This window comes from Bos indicus, chromosome 3 (genome assembly GCF_029378745.1).
Source record: "Bos indicus isolate NIAB-ARS_2022 breed Sahiwal x Tharparkar chromosome 3, NIAB-ARS_B.indTharparkar_mat_pri_1.0, whole genome shotgun sequence".
NCBI lineage: Eukaryota > Metazoa > Chordata > Mammalia > Artiodactyla > Bovidae > Bos > Bos indicus.
In genome coordinates, this window is record NC_091762.1 from 38997304 (window position 1) to 39014493 (window position 17190).

The window sequence follows — 17190 nt, forward strand, 5'->3', positions numbered from 1 at the left end:
GCCCATGGGGTCAAAAAGAGTCAGACACAGCTGAGGACACATATATACATACATACCAGAGATCAAGAAAGTAAGGCATTTTTTGACATTGAACTCTGGAAAAGTGGTACTTATCTGCCTCAAGTGAACAGTCACAGTATTTATATACTTGCTCTACTATTTACAAATATGAGGCCTTAAAGGAATTCCACAATATGTTGTTAAAGAGTAGGCATCTAATCTTATTGTAGTTGCTACACATAATGAACTGTTGTGCTCTCCTTGCTCTCAACATTTTTTTCTTTGTCTCTGGCTTTCAACAGGTTGTGATATCTAGTTGTGAATCCCTTAAATTTATTCTCTGTGGTGTTTGTTGACTTTCTTAAGTATGTATGCCTTGAAGTACTTTTCTGTACCTCTCTTTCTCTCTTCTCCTCTGGCTATCCATTATGGGTGCTTTGCCATGTTTACTGGTACACAATAGTTCTCTGAGAAACTATCTTAAATTTTTACTACTCTTCAGATTGGATGATCCCTTTTAACCTGTCTTCAAGTATAACTAATTGTTCTTTCTGCCAGCTCTAATGTGCTGGAAAGCACCTATAAGGAATCTTTACGTTATTGAATGTTTTAATTTTAGAATTTTCAATTTTTAATATAATTTTTCATCTTTTTGATATCACTATATTGTCTCATTGCATCAAACTTCCTTTAATATTAAACATGGTTTCTTTGAACATATTTATAATACTTTGGTACAATACCACTCATATTTTAAAAACATATTTATAATAGGTGCTCTGATTTTCTTCTAAGTCCAACATCTGGAATCCCTCTGGATAGTTTCCCTAATAAAAAACAAACAAACCAACCCACAAATGTTTAGCTGGCAAAGTGAGGGTTAGGCAATAGGAGTAGTGTATTTGTGGAAAACATTTTTTAAAACCATTTTCAGGATTTTCTCCTCAGCACACTTCATATATTCAGTCTTTTTTTGTGTGTATCATAAAAAGAATGAGTCAGAAAAAATAGAAAATATCTCCCATAATCTTCAATATTCTTCATAAAACTGTTCTAGCAGACCTCCTCTAGTCTTTTGTTAATAATGCTATATGTATTATTTTGTGACTAATGCTATGATCAAATATTATACTTATTTATATATATCCACAGTATATTTTGGACCAAGCAGGCAAATAATTGGAAATAAACTGAAATGTATAAAATATATAATATGTATATTCATGAAATCTTTATATATTACAAGTAAAACCCATGTGTTTTTTGGTTTGGGGTTTTGCTTTTTTTTTGAAACTTACCTTATCTGACATCTTCTCCATAAAAATTCGGGAAGTGGGTACTTTGCAGTTGTGCTTCATCATGTGCAGTTGTGCTTCATCATGTGCTGATGAGAAATTCTACATCCCAATCTCTGGTCCAGTGTATACCTTCAATCACAAAAGTTAGAGTCATTTCTCCCCACCAAGGCCAATGTTTTTATTTGTACCTCAGTTCATCTATTCTTTATGATAAGTACTCTTCTATGAAATTCTTCATTAATTAGTTTCTGACAAGCTAGTCCTATCATTTTTTTTCCAAACACTGAATCCAAGTAGTTGTTATCTCATATTCAAATTAAAATTCCCCACCACATAAGTCTTATTATATTTACCAGCAAAATACTATGTGGGGACTCTGGTCCTCTCCTGGTTTTCCAAGATGTTTGATTTTTACAAAAAAAGAGTAAAAAATAAAAATATATATATTTTACTTAAAAACAATAGAACAGCTCGACACTCTTCACAACAGCATTAACTCTTGATTTCTCAAATCAAATCTGTATTCTCAATGAAAAGCATGAACCCAAGAGGTGAAAAGTAAAAAATTAAATCTCATTAATACTGCATTTTAAAAAGGCATTTAAAAGTCTCTATTTGCATTTATATTAAGAAACATTCTTTTTAAATGTCAGTGAGTATGCTTTCCAAATGCATTTATTTAAGCATTCCTCTTAATATTTCTGATCTTATTTTAATAAAACATATCTAATCAAGATATTTTATATTTAATCTAAATATTATAGATAAATCAGACTACATTAATCATTTACATGCAATCAGAACATTAGAAATTTTAGAGCTACATAACTGTTGATTTATTGAGACATGTCAGCCACCAAAAGTAGCAAGTAATGAGACGAGTACAAATAATTTATGCTGGGTAAATTCTAATCAAATTTCTTAAAAAATTATTGTGTTGGAAAATGAACAGGCACAACTATGATGAAATAATCTCTAACTACAACAGTCTTGGAAGTATTTAAAATACTGAGATTTCATTTAAAATAATGTGTATAATTCTTCTTTAATAAAATACATTTTAAGTACTTTGGTCTCACTGTCAGAGAGGAAAAAAACAAAGAACTCATAAAATGATTTTATTTAAATTATCAATCTATTTTCCTATTAAAATGGCAAGGAAAATATTGAATTTAACAAATATTATGAAAAAGAGTTGACTCATTGGAAAAGACTCTGATGGCTGGGAGGGATTGGGGGCAGGAAGAGAACGGGACGACAGAGGATGAGATGGCTGGATGGCATCACCAACTTGATGGACATGAGTCTGAGTGAACTCCAGGAGTTGGTGATGGACAGGGAGGCCTGGCGTGCTGCCATTCATGGGGTCGCAAAGAGTCGGACACGACTGAGCGACTGAACTGAACTGAAATACATTTTGACCTTAAGTAATATTTTTAACATCTTATCTTTTCTCTTAATTAGTAGTTGGGTGTCAATTTGCAGGAATAATTTCTAACTATGATATGCCCATACATATAGATAGAAAGATAGCTTGGATATACACAGATATAAATACATGTATTTTATTTGCAGATAATTTTCATTAATATATATATATATAATTAATAACTATCACTTATGAAACTAAAGAAAATATTAAAAAAATATTGAGAAATATTGACTGTGAGGGAAATTATCTTGCATTTTGTAACACCATCTAATTTAAAATCCCTACTTTGTGACCTAAATCAACATTCTGACTTTTATTAAACTGATACTAAATAATAAACTCTTCAGCATGAGGTGATTCAAACTTACTGTATTTCCTAGAAAGTACACATTATTCACTCTTATGAACATATATGTGAAAAATGAAAGAAAACTGTGTGATTATTTAGAGATAAAACTAAAATGAATAGGACTCATCTCAAAGCATGTCAATCAACATTTTTACTGCACAATTACCACATGAGCTGATTAACAGGTTAAATTTAAAAGACATATACTCCACTTTTTTTTCACTTTAAAAACATTCTCTGACTTAGAAGATGGGAGTAAAAAGAATAAGAAATATGTAAAAAGAATAAGAAATATGTAAAAAAAATTACAAAATGATTTCAACTAGTATGACTGTGGTTTTACATATTAAAGGTAGTATATGTAATCAAGCTGGTATATGTTTTCTCTCTTCCGTGTAAATACAAGGCAAATAGGGGAAAGAATGATATGGGAAATATGGATTATTTAAAGGATCATAAATTCCATTATCCTCATTTTCTGTCTCTTCTCAATCACCCATATCTTCTATGCCATTATGATTAATTGTGCAGAAAAAAAAGACTTAAAAATGAATTAACCAGTTGTAGGTTTCTCAGTTACATGGAGAAGAAATCAGACAGTACTTAATATCCTGACAATACATCAGTCAGACAATAAAGGAAAAACCTGTTTAAACTACTTTGTTATCAAGTTGACGAAATAACACTATTAATTTGTTGTATTTTTCAATGATCAGTTAATAATGTTTTCCTGTGCTTATTTCATAATATTTTGAAAATAAATAATTTTATAATATGGTTCTGTCATCAAACAGCAGAAATCGTTTCAGTGTTACTAATGAAAGATTGAAGGCGGGAGGAGAAGGGGATGACAGAGGATGAGACGGTTGGATGGCATCACCGACTCAAAGGACATGAGTTTGAGTAAACTCCGGGAGTTGGTGATGGACAGGGAGGCCTGGCGTGCTACAGTCCATGGGGTGGCAAAGAATCAGAGATGACTGAGCAACTGAACTGAATTTAATGATGATAATAATGTTAAAGCAGTAAATAAATCTAACAATGTATTATGTTTTGTGTAGCAATTCCTAGTTTTAAAGACTTTACACATTTTATACATTTCACAATTCGTCAAAATTCTGTGAAACCAGGTAAAAAAATTAATTTATGAAAATATGAGACACAATACTACTTAATTATAATTAGATAGAGTCAGACTACTAGACACTATGCAGAAAATCTCTAAGACATGACAGTGAACACTACTTTTTATAGGAAAATGCTAATATTTATTGAATTCTCGCCAGGTTCCAGGCACTATTATGTGTACTTTATATGAGACAGATGGAACAGAAAAACCAACTCTGAAATATATGAAGCTTTTTTGTAAGTACATGTTAAACCAAGTGACAATAACCATGAACAATATTTCAGAGAAGTGGAAAAATTTTATGGGTTGAAATCAGTAGTGACGTCTTTGTGGGAGAGGCACTTGATTTTGCAGAATATATGATGATTTGCATTAGTAAAGATCAAAGAAGAAACACTGTGTAAATAAAAGTTAAAAAAAACAATTAATGAGTAAATGAGGGAGTGAGTGAATAAACTATTTGGGACATATGAGCTGTGGAGCAAAAAGAGAAAATACAAGGCAATAAGTACATAACTGGATTAAACATGTATTTATTATACACCACACCTGCAAAGAAAAAGTTCCTTTATATAATGTGTAACTGATCTTATCTTTAAGACTTACTCAGGGAGCAGTAAAGATACTTAATTTTTCTCTAATCCATTAAATACATTTATCTTTTAAAGGTTAACCTTTCCACTGTTTATTCTCTCAAAATTGTATCTCTGTCTCTCTGCTACTCCCCAAAGTGGTATGAAATATTGATTTTTATGTCCTATTAGCAGCATTAAGAAAAAGAGGACATCATAGCCTCAGACTCCTCAGGTTGCCTGGTCTCTGTTGTGGAGTCACTGGAGTGATAAGTTCTGTGAACTGGTAAACACTAAGTTGTAAGTGATTTCAGTAACAAGCCCTCTGCAGGGTTTACTGCTATAGTGTGAAATCTGGTTGTGTATCTCTAACCAAGTCTAATGTAATGCATGAATAATTTGGTCTCACCTTAGCTTTAATCTGTTCTATGTATTACAGTTTTCCTGGTGGCTCAGACAGTAAAGAATCTGCCTGCAATGCAGAAAGACCAAGGTTTGATCCCTGGGTCAGGAAGATCTCCTGGAGAAGTGAATGGCTACCCACTCCAGTATTCTTGCCTGGAGAATTCCATGGACAGAGAAGCCTGGCGGGCTACAGTCCATGGAGTTCTATGTACTAACCTCTTCTAACCCACATTCTAGGAAGTCACTTTTTTCAATCTAATTCAATCCTCATTTTAGCAGACGTCATGGCACTTCAGGTGGTTTTCATTTCCACTAATCTCTGTAACATTAATTGGAGTATCTAGGAAATTAACAGTCTAATTTATGCAAAGGGAGAAATTGATGGTGACTTCAGAAAATGAATAGCTGTCTTCATATACACAATTATCTACTGTCAAGTTTACTCTGACATAACTATGAAGATGCTACTATTAAGAATAAAATGCTACTTCTTTGTAGATCCAGGTTATAGGATGATGCAAAAATCTCCTGTTCTCTGTGTCCCCTTCAATTCATCTAAAACTATTCTTCAACCAAAATCAAGGGAGTGGAAAGCATACACTTTACAATGTCTTTCTTAACTTGGTCTCCGTTTCCCCCACAAGTTCTTGGACCAGAAAGGGCACAACTGCTCCCTCCCACTTCCTGTTTTTGAGAAATTTTCTTATGTAAATGTTTATATTACATCATTAAACTAAATTCTAAGATATCAATTAGTAAATTTAGTACAGTTGACCCTTGAAAAATGTGAGAGTTAATCCACATATAATTTATGGTCAGTCCTTTGTATCCATGTATCCAAACAAGACCTTGTAATAAAGCAGTATTTACTACTGAAAAATACCTACATATAAGGAATCAGTTCAAACCCATGTTGTTCATGGGTGAACTGTAAATACATCTTTATAGGTAAAAACTCTCAAAAGTATGTCTTGCATCAAAGTTCTATTTATAATGTTAGTGTCAAATCAATAACAACTTACTTCATTCCTAGCTTAACAACACTATCAACTTCTTTACATCTGTCCATTTCTTCCTTCCCAATCTAAAGTACATAGAGACCTTGAATTAATGGCAGAAATGTGTATACAAAATATAGATGATAAAAACACAATGATATATATTTAAAATAGCATTCCAATTATAAGATGTTACCATTAACTAAGGGTAACCTGGGTGGAGGATATGCAGGATCTCTGGGTATATTTCTTGCAAATGTAGGCCAATCAACAATGATCTCAAATAAAAACTTTAAAAAATTAAGAGGGATGGTATGGGGAGGGAGGTGGGAGGTGGGTTCAGGACTGGGAACACGTATACACCCATGGCAGATTCATGTTGATGTATGGCAAAACCAATACAATATTGTAAAGTAATTAGCAAAAATAAATAAATAAATAAAAATACAAAGCCTTCCTTAAAAAAAATAAAATAGAAATAGTGACACAAAAAAAATAAGAGGAAAATGAAAAACAAATACTAAAAAAAAAAAAAATGAAGAATAAGGGAAACTTTACTTCAATATTATTGGAAGTAGAATATGTATTTAGCTACTGAAGGAATTAAATTGACAGTTAAAAATCCCCCAAATATTCTTTTCTACAATGAATTTAGCAATAAGTACCACTGAACTTTTGTTGATGAAATACTACTATCTTATACAAAATTACTAAAACCACACAAAAAATAGAAAATGAGTGAAAATATACTTCTTTTAAACAGTGAAACATCATCTTGACACAAGATCCTAACACTGCACAAAAAGAAAGTAAAAAACTAGGTCTAAGTGTAAAAAAACCTGCAAAAAATAAATATAAATGTATTAAAGGTATAATAAATACAAATCAAGTTAGATGTATTCAAGAAATGAAAGGCAATTTACTAAAGTAATAAAGAAACACATTCCTTAACTTTTATGCAGAATACATCATGTAAAATGCCATGCTGGCTGAAGCACAAGCTGGAATAAAGATTGCCAGGAGAAATATCAATAATCTCAGATATGCAGATGAAACATTATTATGGCAGAAAGCAAAGAAGAACTAAAGAGCATCTTAATGAAAGTAAAAGAGGAGAGTGAAAAAGTTGGTTTAAAGCTCAACATTCTGAAAACTAAGATCATGGCATCCGGTCCCATCACTTCATGGCAAACAGTTGGGGAAACAATGGGAACAGTGGCAGACTTTACTTTTTTGGGCTCCAAAACCACTGCAGATGGTGACTGCAGCCATGAAATTAAAAAGATGCTTGCTCCTTGGAAGCAAAGCTATGACAAACCTAGACAGCATTTTAAAAAGCAGAGACATTACTTTGCCAACAAAGGTCTGTCTAGTCAAAGCTATGGTTTTTCCAGTAGTCACGTATGGATATGAGAGTTGGACTATAAAAAAAGCTGAGGGCCGAAGAATTGATGCTTTTGAGCTGTGGTGTTGGAGAAGACTCTTGAGAGTCCCTTGGACTGCAAGGAGATCCTACCAATCAATCCTAAGGGAAATCAGTCCTGAATATTCATTGGAAGACTGATATTGAAGCTGAAACTCCAATACTTTGGCCCCCTGATGAGAAGAACTGACTCATTGGAAATGACCCTGATGCTGGGAAAGATTAAAGGCAGGAGGAAAAGGGGATGACAGAGGATGAGATTGTTGGATGGCATCACTGACACAATGGGCACGAGTTTGAGTAGGCTACGGGAGTTGGTGACAGGGAGGCCTGGCATGCTGCAGTCCATGGGGTTGCAAAGAGTTGGACATGACTAACAGACTGAACTGACTGATAAAATTTAAAACCCCATGGGCTGCAGTCTGCCAGGCTACTCTGCCCAATAGGATTTTCCAGGCAAGAATACTGGAGTAGTTTGCCATTTCCTCCTCCAGGGGATCTTCCCAACCCAGGGATCATACCCGGGTCTCCTGCAGACAGATTCTTTCCCCACTGAGCTATTGGGAAGTCATATAATTAGTGTTAAATACAAAAAGTCTATGGTTTCCTAGGTGGCATAGTGGTCAGGAATCTACCTTCCCATGCAAAAGATGCATATTAAATCCCTGGGTCAGAAAGTTCCCCTGGAGAAGGAAATGGCTAACAATACTAGTATTCTTACTGGGGAAATCCCATGGACACAGAAGCCCAGCAAGCTTACGGTACATGGGGTCTCGAAACAGTCAGACATAGTTTAGCACCTGATCACCAACAAAAAGCCTAGGGCAAAAGTTTTACATTTGAGATGATAAATCACTCAAGGAAGCATCATATAATTAACTCTCTTCAAAATTTTAAGTGATCACAGTCATTTATAAGGAAGAGAAAAATATCTTAATGCCTATAGATGTTATGAGTTTGCAAACAGAAACACTCTCTCAAAAATCTGTTGATAAATTTTTACAATTAAGAAGTTTAGCAAGATAATAGGAAAAAATGAAACTTTACATTTCTAAATGATAGCAACAAACAAGCTGAATCTTTTAAAATTTCCACTTAAGACAAAATCTCCAATACATAAAAACAAATGTAAAAACATATTCTCAATATGTTTAAACAAAAACATTACAAATCTCAAGATCACCAAGATGCCACTGAATAAATTTGTAGACAAAAACAGCTTTCTGAGAACTCTAGAAAATAGTTAATCAGCTGCACCAAACACGTGAATTCCCAACAAAGAAGCAGCAGAACCCAAACTGGCAGGAAATTTGCAACCCTTTCCCAACCTCCTCCATGCACCTTCTTCTGTGTGGATGGAATGAAACATCTCAAATCTCAACATATGCCTTGGAACAGAAGGAAAAGGATGTTGGAACCTCATTTTTTGTAACTTTCTGAACTGTCTAAGGGGGTGGTTAATGGATTTCTTTCTCATTTTCCTAACTAAGAACACTGATGACAGTGGTGGCATAGTTTGGATATCAGACCCAGAGGTTGCTGAAAGCAACACAAAGTATTTTTGGAGCTTCAGGGAGTCTGCAGTCCCCCTGAAACCTTGGAGTATGACATTATGGGCAGAGGCTGGTGATTAGTAAAGGTCTTTCTCTGACAAGGCCATTCCACAAAAACTGGGAGAAATGGATGCTTCTTGAAATTCCTAAATCACGAAGAATACTGTAAGGTAACATAAAAATGAAATATAGCTCAGTCAAAATAACAAAATATATCTCCAGAAAATAACCCTAAATAAATTCAGGCTTCTAACTAACAAAGACTTGAAAATATTGTCTTAAATTGTCAATGACCAAAACAAAAATGCACACAGACAAGTAAACAAAATTAAAATGATTTATAAACAAAATGAGAATATCAAAAGAGCTGAAAATAATAAATAAAAAAGAAATTTTGAAGCTGTAATGTACAAGAAATAAAAATGTCTTAGGAGGGGATTTGATTGGACAAAAGAAAAAAATTGTGGATTTGGAGCTAGACTGTTTGAAATTATCAAGTCAGAGGAGCAAATAGAAAAATAATAATCAAGAAAAGTGAAAAAGAGCCTAAGGGACTATGGGACAGTGTCAGACGGAACAATACACATAACATAGGAATCCCAAAAAAGGAAGAAGAGAGAGAAAGAAGTACAGAGTCTATTTGAAGAAATAATGGCCAAGAGTCCTGAATTTGAGGAAATCAATACATGAACACAAAAGACATTTACCTACAAGAAGGATAAATCAGAGTTCAACATCAAGAAATACTATAATCAAAACTGTCAAAGTCAAACAAAGAATATTGGAAGTAACAACAGAAAAGTGAATCATCACACAAAAGTAATTTTATATAAGATTATAAGCACTTTCTCAGCAGAAATGCAGTAGGATTATGTATAAATATATACAGGGATGTGTATGTGTGTGTGTGTGTCTGTGTGTGTGTGTGTAGTGTAGGGGAAAAATTCTGTCAAATAAAAATAATGTATCCAGAAAAACAGTCATTTAAAAATGAAGGAAAACTTAAAACATTCTTTGATAAACAAAAGCTGAAGGAGTCTATTACCACTAGATTTACTCTATGAGAAACGTTAAAGTGCTTCAAGTTGAAACCAATGTTACACAGTAACTTAAATCACATGAGAATATAAAGTTCTCAGGTTAATGTAAGTATACTGAGAAAAGTAAAATCCTTTATTATTTTAGTTTGGTTTGCAACTCCATTTTCAATTATTTTATAAAACTTAAAAGTCAAAAGCATTAAAAATGGGAATAAATCAGTGTTAGGTACACAATACATGAAAATGGCATTAATAACATACAGGGAGTCAGTTGTAAAGGAGTAGTTTTGTATGAAATTAAATTATTATCAGTTTAAAATAGATTGTTATAATTTTAAGATGTTTTATGTAATTCTCATGGAAACTGTAAAGAAAATATCTATAGAATGAACATTAAAGGATGTTGAGAAAGGAATCAAAAATACAAAAAAATGACCTAGAAAAAAGAATCTGACAAGAAAGGAGGTTTAAAAAAAAGCTATGACATGAAGAAAACAATGAGTAAAATTCAATAGTAAGTTCTCCCTTATTAGTAATTATTTTAAATGTAAATAAATTAAACTCTAGAAAAAAATAAAGGTTGGCCAAATGGATAAAAAGCCTGATCCAACTACATGCTGTCTACAAGCCTCATTTTAGATCTTAGAACATGCGTAGGTTAAGAGTTACAGGGCAGAAAAAGATACTTCCTGCAAATAGCAACCAGAGTAGGAATGGCTGTGCTAACGTAAGTAAAGATAAAATTTAAGTCAAAAACTGTTAAAAGAGACAAAGTAAAACAGTATATTTACCATAAAAAGGACAGTTCAACACGAATAAATCACAATTACCAATATATATGAACTAAACATTAGACTTTCTAAATAAATGAAGCAAACACTGACAGAATTGAAGGATGAAATAAATAACTTTACAATAATTATAGGAACTGTAAATACCTCACTTTCAATAACAGAAAAAAATATACCTTAGATCAACAAAGAACTAGACAATTTGAACAGAACTATAGAACACTCTATCCAAAAGCAGCATAAAACACGTATTTCTAAAGTACATATGGATTATTTTCCAGGATAGACCATTTTTAGGCCATGAAACAGGTCTTAGTTTGGAAAGACTGAAATCATACAAAGTATATTTTCAAATCATAACAGAATAAAACTAGAAATGAATAACTAAAGGAAAATTAGAAAATCCAAAAATAAGTGGAAATTAAAAACTGTTCACTTAAACAACCAAAAGATCAAAGAAGAGACTGGAAGGAATACAAAATATCTTGAGACAAATGAAAATAAAAAAGATGAACTATCAATATTATAGGATGTGGCAAAAGCAGTGCTAAAAAGCAAAATTCATAGCTTTAAATGTTTATACAAAAAAGCCTCAAATCAATGACCTAACTGTATACCTCAATTAACTACAAGAATAAAAACAAACTAAACCCAAAAAGCTAGTAAAAGTAAGGAAATAATAAAAGATGAGAGCAGAGATAAATGAAATAAAGAACATAGCAGAGACAAATGAAATAGAAAACAGAAAACAATAAAGAAAAACAACAAAACCAAGGCTTTTCTCTTTGAAAAGTTCAACAAAATTGACAGTCTTTACCTAGATCAAGTAAGTAAACAGAAGACTCAACTAATAAAAAATTAAAAATTAAAGAGGTAATATTACAACTGATTTTAGAGCAATTAAGAAGGATTATAAAGAATACTGTGAACAACTCTACACCAACACATCAGAAGACCAGATGAAATGGATCAATTAACAGAATCACACAATCTAAGAGTGAATTATGGTGCTATTTTTTTTTAAATGTGAAAAAACTTAGTTACGAGTATTTAATCAGTAACCAAAAACTTCCAAACAAAGAAAAGCCTAGGACCAAATGACTTCATAGTCAATTATTCCAAATATTTAAGTACAAACACCAATCATGCTCAAACTCTTCCAGAAAATTCAATATAAGAGAACTTTTCTAAACCCATTCTGTGAAGCCAGCACTATTGATTTCTAAGCCGGAAGAACACACTATGAGAAAACTAATGTCTAATAACTCTGGTGAATACTGATACAAAAATTATCAACACACAGCTTATTATAGCTAAAAGGTAGAGCAACTCAACAACCCACTGATGGATGAATAGATATATTTTGCAATAGAATATTATTTATCATCCACATGGAAGGAAATTCTGTGATATGCTACAACATGGGTGAATTCTGAGGTCATAATGCTAAGTGAAATAAACCAGTTACACACACACACGCACACACACACACAAACACACACACAAATCCTGTGTTATTTCACTAAATGAGACACTTAAACTAGTCAAAATCACAGCGAAAGAAGATAGAATGATAGTTGCCAGGGGATGAAAGGAAGAGAAATGAGGAATTACTGTTTAATGGTATCAAGATTCAGATTTATAAGACAAAAATATTATTGAAATGGATGGAGCTGGTAGCACAACAGTATGAACATATTTAATATGTACACTTAAAAATGGTAACAACAGTAAATCTTATGTTTTACCACAACAAAAAAATTAGAAATAAATGAACAAGTATCTGTTATACAAAGAAACATGAATGAATTCCACAAAACTATTATTTAGTAAATAAAGCAAGATATTAAGAATGTATACTTTAAGGTTCCACTTATATAATGATTATTGCTATTGTATTTAAGAACTCTTTTATCAGTGGCAAAAAAATAAAGAAATGTAAGAAAGTGACTACTATAAAATTCTTCATTGTTACATCTGAGGTGTAAAGAGAATAGTTAGGAAGCGGCATGAGAGCATCTTCATGGATGCTGGCAATGTTATTTTTATTTATTTATTTTAACCCAAGCGGAATGATGCTAAAGCTGAAACTCTAGTACTTTGGCCACCTCATGCGAAGAGTTGACTCATTGGAAAAAACTCTGATGCTGTGAGGGATTGGGGGCAGGAGGAGAAGGGGATGACAGAGGATGAGATGGCTGGATGGCATCACTGACTCGATGGACGTGAGTTTGAGTGAACTCCGGGAGTTGGTGATGGACAGGGAAGCCTGGCATGCTGCGATTATTCATGAGGTCGCAAAGAGTCTGACACGACTGAGCGACTGAACTGGACTGAACTGAAGTGGTGCTTGCATTGCTGATTGCTTTGTAATTTACTGCTCTGCAGCATGAGCATTTCAATTTGTACTATTTTTCATATGTGTAATTGTTCTCAATGATCTCTTAACAATTCACCACTTACTCTCTTCTAAATTTGTCAATAAGAAAAAATATCTCAAAATGTATATATAAGGAGAGAACAGGTGGCTATTGAGGCAGTTACAGATGTGCCGTTCACATCTGGCTACCTAGAAAACTGTTTCAGAGATCTTCTCGACCCAGGGATCAAATTTTCCTCTCCTACTTGCCAGGCAGATTCTTTATCACTGAGCCACCAGGGAAGTGTTTTCATTTAATTGCTTTAGCATTAACTGGATGAACTGCATTTGAAATTAAGTGATAATTATTGCATTTAAAGGGGTGTCCCTGGTGACTCAGTAGTAAAGAAAGCAGTTCAATCCCTGGGTTGTAAAGATCCTTGGAGAAGGAAAAAGAAGACTAGAAAGACTAGAATAACCCACTCTGCTGCTGCTCCTAAGTCACTTCAGTCGTGTCTGACTCTGTACGACCCCATAGACGGCAGCCCACCAGGCTCCGCCATCCCAGGGATTCTCCAGGCAAGAACACTGGAGTCGGTTGCCATTTCCTTCTCCAATATATGAAAGTGAAAAGTGAAAGTGAAGTCGCTCAGTCGTGTCTGACTGTTAGTGACCCCATGGACTGCAGCCTACCAGGCTCCTCCATCCATGGGATTTTTCAGGCAAGAGTACTGGAGTGGGGTGCCATTGCCTTCTCCGAGAAACCCACTCTAGTCTTCTTAAATTCAGACTTAAATTGAAGAAAGTAGGGAAAACCACTAGACAATTCAGGTATGAACTAAATCAAATACCTTACAATTATACAGTGGAAGTGAGAAATAGATTCAAGAGATTAGATCTGATAGTGTCTGAAGAACTATGGACGGATATTCATGACACTGTACAGGCAGCAGTGATCAAGACCATCCCAAGAAAAAGAAATGCAAAAAGGCAAAACGGTTGTCCAAGGAGGCCTTACAAATAGCTGAGAAAAGAAAAGATGTGAAAGGCAAAGGAAAAAAGAAAGATACACCCATTTGAATGCAGAGTTCTAAAGAATAGCAAAAAGAGATAAGAAAGCCTTCCTCAGTGATCAGTGCAAAAAAATAAACAATAGAATGGGAGAGACTAAGAGATCTCTTCAAGAAAGTAAGAGATACCAAGCGAACAGCAAAGACATTACTTTGCCAACAAAGGTCCGTCTAGTCAACGCTATGGTTTTTCCAGTAGTCATGCTATGGATGTGAGAGTTGAACTGTAAAGAAAGCTGAGCACCAAAGGATTGATGCTTCTGAACTGTGGTGTTGGAGAAGACTCTTGAGAGTCACTTGGACTGCAAAGAGATCCAACCAGTCCACCCTAAAGGAAATCAGTTCTGAACATTCATTGAAAGGACTGATGCTGAAACTGAAACTCCAATACTTTGGCCCCCTGATGTGAAGAACAGACTCTTTGGAAAAGACCCTAATGCTGAGAAAAGATCGAAATGGGAGAAGGGGATGACAGCGGATGAGATGGTTGGATGGCATCACCGACTCAAAGGACATGAGTTTGAGCAAACTCCAAAAGTTGATGATGGACAGTGAGGCCTGCCGTGTTTCAGTCCATGGGGTCACAAAGAGTTGGACACAACTGAGTGACTGAACTGAACTGAACCAGTCTTCTTGCCTGGGAAATCCCATGGACAGAACCTGGTGAGCACCCACGGGGTTTCAAAGGAGTCAGACATGAACTTGGCAACTCAACAACAATTGCATTTAAAATGCCTTCTATACCTGTAAAAAACAAGGATAGCACTGCATGATTCAACAACAAAAACTACATTTTAAATGCCTTTTTATATCTATAAAAGATGAGATAAAACTGTATCAGTTTGCACATGAAAATGTTATAGCATACATTCTTGAGATGTCTCTTCCAGGGAAGATGTTTTTTTACTAGTATAACACTAGAAGCAACATTTTATTCATTTTTCTTGCATAGAAAGATCCATCTTAAAGTAAGAGATAATTCAGAAGCTACAAGATGTAAGTTGTTTCACTATCAGGGAAATTCCTGGGAAGATTGTGAGGTAACCCACAGTGGCAGCTGATCAAAGCACGGTAGAGCTCCGTGACAGAGGGGGCACCACACGTGTGTTGTCTCAGTGAATAGGCACAGTGGCAGATGTTCTGACGACCACATCTGAAGCACATGGAAGCTCTCTTTGCATTGTAGAGCAAAGTTAGAGAAAATTATACACACATTAAGACTAACTATATTTTATTTTTTGATTTCAAAATAGGAGACTGTGATTGAAGTGGATCAAAAGGACCTAGCCAAAAAAAAAAAAAAAGCAACCACTTTAATTTTGAAAATTTAGAAAAACTCTGGAAAGATTTAACAGAAAGTGAAGAAGTAGAAAAATATAATAGTAAGTTTCAAAGTGTTTTAAGAATAAATTAGAAAACATAAACTCACTACCTATGATATTAATGTATCATACAGAGATATGTTTAAGATCTGGGAAAAATAAAATACAATGTTTATATATATGCAATAAATCTCAAGTCTTCCTCTGTTTTCCATACGTTGTTCAGAAACAGAACCATTCATTAAATTGTTAAAGATAACTGAGTCTTTCATGAATGCAAGTAAGGGTCCAAAACCCAGAATATTTACCTGATAAAGGCCAGTTGTTGAACACTGACTCAACGTTTAGGATATAATTAAAAAGCCACCATGTTACATTCCAAACATCAATTATATGGCACTGGAGCAAGTCCTAAAACCCTCAGTTTACCAAGAAAAAAGTCCATTTATTTAACCATATGATATTTCTACTGCTATAATCATTCTTTATAATTAAGGCTACATATGCACAGAAGAAATATATTTTAAAAGAAACTATATTACTTTGGAAGAAAAAACTTAAGCCATTAATACTCAACACATTTTTCCAGATTAAATTTTTTTGCAGATTGATGAGCTTCACTTTAGAGACACCGGATCTGTGGAATTAGATGTCAGACAGGTATGTATTTATGGGGATCTTATAAAAAAGGCCTAATTATATGTCACCCACTGTATAAAGCAGTTCTAGAAAAGTCTTAAACAGCTATGGAGAGAAATGGCAAATGGTGTCAAGAAAAGGACAGGAAGAACAAACACTTGACTAAATTATTAATTGTTCCTGGAACTGACTCTACCTTATTTATTGTTATCAGTGCCTTTGTGTTCCTCATTACTTGACTATTAAATTTACAGAATTATGGAAATAGTTTTAAGATGATAGATACTTGGTAAATCCAAAAAAATTCAAATCATTCCAAGCATCTTTTGTGACTACAATGCAGTAAGATTACATCTCAATTATAGGAGAAAAACTATTAAAAATTCCAACATATGGAGGCTGAACAGCACACTGCTGAATAACCAACAAATCATGGAAGAAATAAAAAAAGAAATCAAAATATGCATAGAAACCAATGAAAATGAAAACACAACAACCCAAAACCTGTAGGACACTGTAAAAGCAGTGCTAAGGGGAAAGTTCATAGAAATAAAGGCATACCTCAAGAAAAAAGAAAGAGTCAAATAAATAACCTAACTATACACCTAAAGCAACTAGAAAAGGAAGAAATGAAGAACCCCAGGGTTAGTAGAAGGAAAGAAATCTTAAAAATTAGGAAATTAATGCAAAAGAAACAAAAGAGACCATAGCAAAAATCAACAAAGCCAAAAGCTGTTGAAAGGATAACTAAAGGATAAATAAAGCCAGACTCATCAAGAAACAAAGGGAGAAAAATCAAATAAATAAAAT

General features: G+C 33.8%; 1 long non-coding RNA gene across 1 annotated transcript in view; it reads right to left on the bottom strand.

The window, feature by feature from the left end:
• Positions 1-420: 420 nt before the first annotated feature.
• LOC139179989 (uncharacterized) overlaps positions 421-17190 on the bottom strand; it is a 28497-nt gene continuing 11727 nt past the window's right edge. Inside the window, exon 2 of the long non-coding RNA XR_011564300.1 lies at positions 421-1427. This is a non-coding gene — a long non-coding RNA (uncharacterized lncRNA). The remainder of the gene's footprint in view (positions 1428-17190) is intronic.